Source organism: Tamandua tetradactyla, chromosome 4 (genome assembly GCF_023851605.1).
Source record: "Tamandua tetradactyla isolate mTamTet1 chromosome 4, mTamTet1.pri, whole genome shotgun sequence".
NCBI classification, from domain to species: Eukaryota; Metazoa; Chordata; class Mammalia; order Pilosa; family Myrmecophagidae; genus Tamandua; species Tamandua tetradactyla.
In genome coordinates, this window is record NC_135330.1 from 185,557,963 (window position 1) to 185,567,779 (window position 9,817).

The 9,817-nt window shown below is 38.7% G+C and overlaps 1 pseudogene; it reads right to left on the reverse strand.

Moving 5' to 3' along the window:
• Positions 1-2,409: 2,409 nt before the first annotated feature.
• Positions 2,410-3,285, reverse strand: LOC143680589 (glyceraldehyde-3-phosphate dehydrogenase pseudogene; annotated as a pseudogene).
• Between the last annotated feature and the right edge of the window lie 6,532 nt (positions 3,286-9,817).

Below are 9,817 nucleotides of genomic sequence, written 5' to 3' on the forward strand. Positions count from 1 at the left end.
ATACTGTATGTTTGAAACTGTAATCAGATCATCTCCCTGGATGATGTGATTTAGTCAAGGGTGGTTGTTAAACTGGATTAGGTGACAACATGTCTCCACCCATTTGGGTGGGTCTTGATTTGTTTATTAGAGTTCTATAAAAGAGGAAACATTTTGGAGAATGGGAGATTCAGAAAGAGCAGCACCAAAATGCAGAGAGCCCACGAGCCAGCGACCTTTGGAGATGAAGATGGAAACGTCTCCTGGGGAGCTTCATGAAACAGGAAGCCAGAAGAGAAAGTAGCAGATGATGCCTTGCTCACCATGTGCCCTTCCAGCTGAAAGAGAAACTGTGACTGTGTTCATCATGTGCCTTTCCAGATGAGAGAGAAACCCTGAATATCATTGGCCTTCTTAAACCGAGGTATCTTTCCCTGGATGCCTTAGATTGGACATTTCTGTAGACTTGTTTTAATTGGACATTTTCTCGGCCTTAGAACTGTAAACTAGCAACTCATTAAATTCTCCTTTTTAAAAAGCCATTCTGTTTCTGGTATATTGTATTCCAGCAGCTAGCAAACTAGAACAGATTCTTCTCCCAATCTGTAGGGGTATTTTGGCTATGACCATTCTAACATTTTCACCTTGGAAAGGAGTGCCAAGAATGTGGCATAGGGATGTGGAAATAGTTGATGTTCTTGGAGAGGCTGGCCTGTCTCTGGATTTCAAGACTTATCTAGCCTACGAACCTATCTGGAGGTTGTAGGTTTCTGGAATGTAATCTTAGTACACGAAATTTTGGTAGAATCTCAAATATAGCCCTGGGTGTTCTTTAGGGTTAACAGGAATGGTTTTGGTTGAGGTTTGGAATACCATGGTAATTAGCAATATGTAGCTAAAACTTGCATAAGAGTAGCCCCCAGAATATCCTCTTGATTCTATTTGGCCTCTCTTAGCCACTAATATTTTGTTATATTTCTTTTTCCCCTTTTGGTCAGAAAGTCTTGTCAATCCCATGCTACCAGGGCTTTAACCTATTTTTAAATTGGATTGTTTGTCGTCTTAAGTTGAAGGATTTCTTTCTGTATTGTGTACACTAATCCTTTATCAGATATGTGTATGCTGGTTTGAAAGTGTTGTGTACCACAGAAAAGTCATGTCCTTTAATCCTGACTCAATATTGTAGGTTGGAAACCTTTGATTAAATTGTTTCCATGGAGATTGGTGCACTCAATTGTGGCTGTGACTTTTGTTTAGATTGCTTCTATGGAAATGTGACACCCAATTATGAGTGAGGCGTTTTGATTAGCTGGAGATGTGACTCCACCCATTCAAGGGGGGCCTTAATTAGTTTACGGGAGACCTTTAAAAAGGGAGACATTTTGGAGAAAACACAGTTACTTCAGAACCAACTGAGTTGCCAACTGTTGAAGATGCTTGGAGTGCTGACAGGGAGAACAGATGCCTAGATATGGATGTTTGGAGATTTAGAGCCCAGCAGATGTCATCATGTGTCTTCCTGTGAGATGCTAAGCAAGCTGGAACCCAGAGTTGTGTCCTGCAGGAGCTAAGTGAAGGCCCACAAATGCTTAGAGAAGAAACCACTGGCATAAGAATCTGGAAGCAACAGAATCTGGAATAAGGACCAGAAGATACCAGCCATGTGCCTTCCCATGTGACAGACATCAGTCTTTTTGAGCAAGGGTGTCTTTTGCTGCATTTCTTAAATTGGACATTTTTATGGCCTTAGAACTGTAAACTTGAAACTTAATAAATTTTCTTCTTAAAAGCCAACACATTTCTGGTATATTGCATTCCAGCAGCATTCAGCAAACCAATATTTGTGGATTCCAAATATTTTCTCCCATTTAGTAGGCTGCCTTCTCACCTTTTTGACAAAGTCCTTTGAAGCACAAAGTACTCAATTTTGAAGAGGTCCCATTTATCTATTTTTTGTTTTGTGTTGTGCTTTGGGTATAAAGTTTAAGAAATCATTGCCTAAGCCCCATGGAGGGACTGTGGAGAAAGGAGGAAATATTAAACTTCACCACCTGATATTCTCCTTTGATTTTTCTCCCAATTTTTCTTAAACATTTTTTATTGTATAATAAAACATATATAAAAGGCAAAGAAAGAAAAAAGCAATAATTTTCAAAGCACACTTCAATGAGTAGTTACAGAACAGATCCCAGAGTTTGTCATGGGCTACCATTCCATCATTTCAAATTGTTCCTTCTAGCTGCTCCAAAACACTGGAGCCTAGAAAGAATATTAATATAGTGATTAAGCAACTATACTCATTGTCAAATCCCATTTCCTCTGTTATATACCTCCACCTTTTTTGGGGGGGTATACTTTCTTATAGTACATGACAAAGTAGGGCTCTCAGCCCTTCTCCTTCTTCAGAGGTCTGGGATGGAAACTGTGGAGGATGAATGAATCTCCATACTGGGGGATCAAGTGGGGCCAGGATTCCCCAGCAGCTGACAGTCTCTCTTCCTCTCATGCTGTTGCTGGGGCTAGTTGTCCAGGGGCTCTTACTCCTTGGATGCCATGTAGACCATAATGCCCACCACCCTGTTGCTGTATCCAGATTCATTGTCTTAACAAAGTGGTCATTGAGGGTACTGTCAGCTCCAGCATAAAAAGTGGAAGAGTGGGTGTCACTGTTGAAGTCACAGGAGACAACTGGTCTTCAGTATAGCCCAGGATGCACTTTAGGGGGCCCTCTGATGCTTGCTTAACCATCTTCTTGATGTCATTGTACTTGGCTGCTTTCTCTAGCCGGCAGGTCAGATCCATGATAGACACATTGGGGGTGGGAATGTGGAAGGCGATGTCAGTGAGCTTTCCATTCAGCTCCGGGATGACCTTGCCCACCACCTTGGCAGTACTGGTAATTGCAGGGATGATATTCTGGGCAGCCCCACAGCCATCATGCCACATTTTCCCAGAGGGGAGACCCACAGTGTTCTGGGTGGTAATGATAGTGTGGACAGCAGTCATGAATCCCTCCATGATGCCAAAGTTGTTATGGATGACCTTGGCCAAGGGGGCCAGGCAGTTGGTGGTGCAGAGAGCATTGCTGATGATCTTGAGGGAGTTGTCATACTTCTCATGGTTCACGCCCATCACAAACATGGGGCCATCAGCCAAAGGGGCAGAGATGATCACTGTTTTGGCACCACCCTTCAAGTGAGCACCAGCCTTCTCCATGGTTGTGAAAACACCAGTGAACTCCACAACATATTCAGCACCAGCATCACCCCATTTGATGTTGGTGGATCTGTGGGAAATGTAACCCATACCAAACGTTAAAATTGGTTCTATAACTACTTGTTAAAATGTACTTGAAAGTTTATTGATTTTTTTGTATATATGTTATATTTCACACACACACAAAAAAACAAAATTAAAAAAGAAAAGGAAAGGAAAAAGAAATCCAGGGCTTGGCTTATTTTCTTGGGTGTTCCCAATGATTGAGAGGGTACCCATGGTTTCCCAGGTAGAAAATTTAATAGTTCCATATTGTTTTAGTTTGCTAAAGCTGCCAGAATGCAACACACCAGAGATGGATCAGCTTTTATTAAAATTATACAAATTTATAGTTCTTCAGAGGAAAGGCAGCTGACTTTCCTCTGGCTTTTTCTGTCACATGGGAAGACAAACTGTGACATCTGCTTGCCTTCTCTTCTGGCTTCTGTGTTTCAACAGCTTTCTCTGGGGTGATTCCTTTCTGCATCTCCATCTGGGCTGAGCTATGAGTGCTGAGCTGAGGTAGGCAAAGCTACTGAGCTCTCTCCTGATCTCTCTTTTAAGCCTCCAGCTAATTAAATTAAACCTTACTCATTGTAGAAGACACTTCTCTTTGCTGACTACAAATGTAATCAACCATAGATGAATTTCACATATTGGTGATTTAAGTCCACAGAAACAAACTGACACCTGAACCTATCACACATACGCAGATATTTTTCCCCTTCAGATCCTCAAGGGACTCTACCAATATTTTTAAATTATCAGCCCACCATAGCCTGAGTATCCTGGTACTACACCAAACCATAGAGAATTATAAGGCCTCATTCCCATTCTGGACTCCAGGACTCCAGGCTGTCTAAATGAGCTATTCAGAGAGGCTGATTCAGACTAAGAGTTACAGAAAATTTAGGTTCTAGACATAATAACCCTCTCTGCCTTTGATCTCATATAGCAGCTGAAGGTCTAGAGTACATATACCATCATCTTTTATGCTGTATTCTAATTTACCTTGGACCCAGCCAGATTGCCTTCATTGTAAACTCTAATTGTGGCCTGATCTCTTTCTTAGTTACTTCAACTGTTATTATATATATCCTGGGCATTTTTAATTTCAGTTTTTGTAGTCTTCAATACAAGTAGTTCTATTTCATTTGTTTTTTAAATTTCTATCTCTTTACTTAGACTCTCATATTGTTCATTCATTGGGTTTTCCTGATATCCTTTAGTTCTTTCTTTGTGCTTTCCTTCATCAACTTGAACATTTCTAAGATCATTTTTTTAAAGGTTTTGATATGTCCACATGCTCATCTCCTTCATTGGTATTTTCTGGATTTTTATCCTATTTCTTTGGATGGATTATCATTTCCTGTTTCTTTGTTTGTCATGTACTCTTGCATACTGTACATTTTAATATTTTGAAACATTAATCTAGGATTTATTCCCTGGGATGGCTGTTTTGGTTTTGTAACCAGCTGGTGATAAGACAGACATTATCTGAAAAATCTGCCCAAAGTGAATGTAGTATGTAGGATTTTCCCTGTCTTTCTGGGCCTCTGTCCTGAGCTTTTGCTTGTTAGCTGTTTTGGAGTTCCCTATTTACAAGAATTTATCTCTTTTGTTTCCCAGGAGATAGACTTCCCTCTCCTGGGTGTTTGATGCTGGCCAGTCTATGTCCTAGACTGTTGGCCTCTGTATTTTTTTATACCCTAGTTCTAGTTTGCTAGCTGCCAGAATGCATTATACCAGAAACAGAATGACTTTTAAAAAGGGGAATTTAATAAGTTGATAGTTTACAGTTCTAAGGCTGAGAAAATGTCCCAATTAAAACAAGTCTATAGAAATGTCCAATCAAAGGCATCCAGGGAAAGATGCCTTGGTTCAACAAGGCTGATGAAGTTCAGGGTTTCTCTCTCAAGTGAGAAGACACATAGCAAAAACAGTCAGTTTCTCTCTTTTTTCTTGAAAGGCACATGGTGAACATGGTCAGGGTTCCTCTCTCATCTGGAAGGGCACATGGTGGACACAGAATCATCTGCTAGCTTCTTCTCCTGGCTTCCGGTTCCATGAAGCTCCCAGGAGGCATTCTCCTTCTTCATCTCCAAAGGTTGCTGGCTCATGGATTCTCTGCTTTATGGTGCTGCAGCATTCTCTGTTCTCTCTGAATCTCCCATTCTCCAAAATGTTTCTTCTTTTATAGGACTCCAGAAACTTCAAAAGACCTACCCAAATGGGTGGAGACATGTCATCACCTAATCCAGTTTAACAACCACTCTTGATTAAATCACACCTCCAGGGAGATGATCTGATTACAGTTTCAAACATACAATACTGAATAGGGATTAGAAGAAGCAGCTGCCTTTACAAAATGGGATTAGGATTAAAAATTGACTTTTCTAGGGTCCATACATCATTTCAAACCAGCACGTACTCCTTTCATTGTCTCAAACTGCTTTTGCCTGGAGGGCAAATTCTATGAGGAAAGGCACACAATGGAGGTCTTAACCAAGTCACTCTCTCCCAGCCAAAACAGGGCCAGGGACCCATGATGAGGGCACCAACAGGCTCTAAAGTAACCTGGGGAGAGGCTTATCAAGACTGCTAAGAGCTTCTCCAATGGCTTCCCAAAGTTGAGCTTTCCCGGCCTGCCCAACAAATGCAGCCTTTTATCCTGACATAGCCCTGTGTCTTTAAAGCTCCACCACCTCTGCTCCTATCTAGGGAGTGTTGAAACAATGGCGGCCACCTTTGTCAGGACAGGTTGAAATAATAGCTGCCTCAGAGCCAGGACCCACGGATCTAAATTTGCTATTTAGCAGCCATGACAAGTGATTGGCTGTGCCCACCCCTTGTCTTGCAAAGATGATTTTTATGTCCCTTTCTGTCACCAGCAGCTAGCCAGGGACTGGATCCCAAAGCAGCCTGCTGCAAGAGGGGGGCATGGGCACTGGTAGCCTCTGCAAGGAGGGAGAAATTTACTGTTCTTTACCATAATTTATCAGCATCTTCCTCCCACTCTTTTTTTTAAAAATATTTTTATTGACAAGTCTTCACACATATACAATTCATACATGATCTACAATCAATGGCTCACAATATTATCACATAGTAGTGTATTCATTGCCATGATAATTTTTAGAACATTTGCATCACTCCAGAAAGATAAATAAAAACATAAACACCTCTCTCTCATTGACACTAGTATTTCCATCTACCTAATTTATTTTACCTTTTGCCCCCCCCATTATTTATTTATTTATTTTATCCTTATTTTTTTACTCATCTGCCCAGAACCTGGATAAAACGGGCATCAGACATAAGGTTTTCACAGTCACCCTGTCACATTGTGAAAGTTATATCTTTATACAATCATCTTCAAGAATCAAGCCTACTGGAACACAGCTCAGCAGTTTCAAGAACTTTCCTCTAGCCATTCCAAAACATTATAAACTAAAAATGGATATCTATATAATGCATAAGAATAAGCTCAGTGATAACCTCTCAACTCTGTTTGAAATCTCTCAGTCACTGAAAGTTTATTTTGTCTCATTTCTCTCTTCCTTTTGGTCTGAACTTTTGGTCAAGAAGGTTTTCTCAAGGCCTCATGAGATTGAGGCTCATCAGAGGAATTTTGTCCCACGTTGCCAGGGAGATTTACACCACTGGAAGTCATGACCCACGTTCTTCCTCCAGCTCTCGCCTGAGTGCTATGCAGTGTTCTTCTGCCTATGGAATTCCTGCCTGTTTATTCATTGTTTTGGTTAAAGGACTAAGTTCTGGATCTCCCTACTCAGCCACTCTTCCCTGCAAGTCCTGCCAAGACTCACTTCTTTTTTTCCTCCCAAGAATCAGTTCTTAAAGATAAATGTACAGAATCATTTAATTCATTAAACCAACTTGTAAACATGAAATAGATTGCTTAGTCCATGAAATTACCCTTTATCCTCTTAGAGACATTTTTTATAAGCTCTCTCTCTTTTTTTAGCTCTTGATATTCTTGCTTTTTTGTCCTATTTTCTAATACTATTTTCTTATCCTCATATTATTTTATATTATAAAATCATACTATTATTTTTACATTATTTGTTTGAATGCGTTACAAATTCTCTAGTATTGGGATTTAACTAGAATAAATTAGAGGTGTTATAGGAGATAGTTGTCACAAAACAATCACTTATTCAATTTTCTAATGTGACTTTTTGCAGGGATTTTATAGTATAATGTGTATCTATCAACAAATTATTTCTGCTCTGGTCTTCTAACTCATTGTTCCCTAGAATATTTATTTAGAATTCAAAGTAACATTTAAATATAAATGTGATAACATGTCCATTCTCCAGAAATTTTATTTTTAATTAGTATATTTAAGTTTAATAAATTTAAGAATAATTATAAAATCACAGGAAGTAATTTTTTTAACTTGTTGCAGATATAGTTCCCATAAATTATGAGAACTAATCATTTTATATAAATGTAATTATACAATATGTGACATTTTGATATTGGCCCTTAAGATCCATCCAAGTTATGTGTATCAGTAGTTTGTTACTTTCTATTGCTGAATAGTATTTCATGGTTCAATAGTTTAACAGTTCCCCTATTGAGGGATATTTTGGTTGTTTCTAGTTTTAGATTGTTATAAATAAAGCTGTTACAAATCACCATCATATACAGGCTTTTGTGGGATATATGCCCAGAAGTGCAGTTATTAGGCTGTGGTAAGTGGATGTTTATTTTTTAAGAAATTGCCAAACTATTTTCCAAAGTGGCCATACCATTTTATTTTCCTATCAGCAATGTATGAGAGTTTGAATTCTCTACATCCTCACAAGTTTTTGGTGTTGTCACCATTTTTTTATTTTAGCTGTTCTAATAGATGGATAGTGATATCTAATTTTGGTCTTAATTTGCATTAACTTGATGAGTAGTGGTGTCGAACATCTTTTCATATGTTATTTGCCATCCATGTATTCTCTATGATGAAATGTCTACATGTCATTTCCTCATTTTCTATTTGGATTTTTTTTTTTTTCGCATGGGTTAGCACCAGGAATCGAACCCAGGTCTCCATGGATTCTTTTTATGTTAGGAATTATTCATAACATATAAATTAATCCCATCTAAAGCCCATTAGTTTTGGAGCTAATGCAAGTAGTTCTGTTTCCTGATTAAACATTGTTCCATGAAAACCTTTCTGGATATTTTACTATTATTTGGGTAATGTTTTTTTTAACTACTATACCAGATATCATTCATACCCCATCCCTCCACCATATGTACTCCTAGTACTTCACTCTGTTCTTTGAGTGTCTATATGGGCTACGGTAATGGGATTCTCTTTCTTCCTGCTTCTGGGGTTTGACCAAATGGGAGCACCAAAAGAAACTGAGAAGAGGAAGGAGAAAGGGTTCAGGGCATTTATTTCCATGGCTTCCTCCCAGTAGGGCTGCCTCAGGTGGTTTGCTTTAAGCGTCCACTTTTTTTGTCCCCTGTTGTTTAGTTATATGCTCATCAAGTGTCAGATGTGTTTATTTCTAAGCCTGTTTATTCTAGTGGTGCTTGTTATGTAAATTGACAACACAAAAATGTGAAAAGAGAGTTGTTTCTATGAAAACAAGTTGAATGCTGTGTAAAGTTGAGTTGCCAAGACAATTGCTATCAAATTAATTGTGGGAAAGAAAATGGAAAACCATCTGGAAACAATTGAAAAATTTAGGACTCTACTCAGATTATTTAGCAAATGTCTTTAAATTTTTGTTCTATTTCAATAAAAGAAAATTTGGAAGGGGATAGTATCGGAAAGATAAGCAAGAAAGACAGTAGGAATCTCTAATTAGAGGACCTCCTTCCATACTCATAGAAAATGTCTGAACTTGATATTAACAGGTTGGCAAATAGAGCTACACGCATGCATTTTAAGTTAGAATAAAATATCTAAGGATTATATGTGTCATGTATTTGTGATCTCTCAGTTAATCCTTTATAGGTGCTAATCCTCTAAAACAGACAAGGATAAAATATTTCTATAACAGACAGATAGTAAATATTTTAGGCTTGTGGGTATTTATATATATATATATATATACATTTATATTTTTTTAACAGCCCTTTTAAAAATATAAAACCCATACTTACTTGAAGGTCTTACAGAAACAAATCTCTGATTGGGTTTGGCCTGTGAGTAGTAATTTGCCGTGCCCTGGTTTAGAAAAATATTGATGGTTTTCCTTCAATGTAGAGTACATAGGCATAGTTTGCCTGACTCAATTCAGAATAGGGTACAGGAAAGAAAAAGAGGGGAAAGGAGGTAAGAAAGAGAAGAGAGAAAAGAGGGAGAGCATAGAAAAGAGGGATTGTGGGGCAGAATGAAAGGAAGAGGAGTAAGGGGAAGGACTGAGGGAGGAAGTGGTAAAAGGAAGGTAGGAAAGTGGAGAGAAAGGGAAGAAAGGAGAGAATGTGAAAGGGAAGGTGAGAACTGGGAAGGTTCCCACAGCAAAAACACTGTCAGTGCTTGTGAGAGATGCTCTTATGTTAGATTTATTTTTTAAGTGCATGAGGCAAGGTGAAATAGTGAACAAGAATG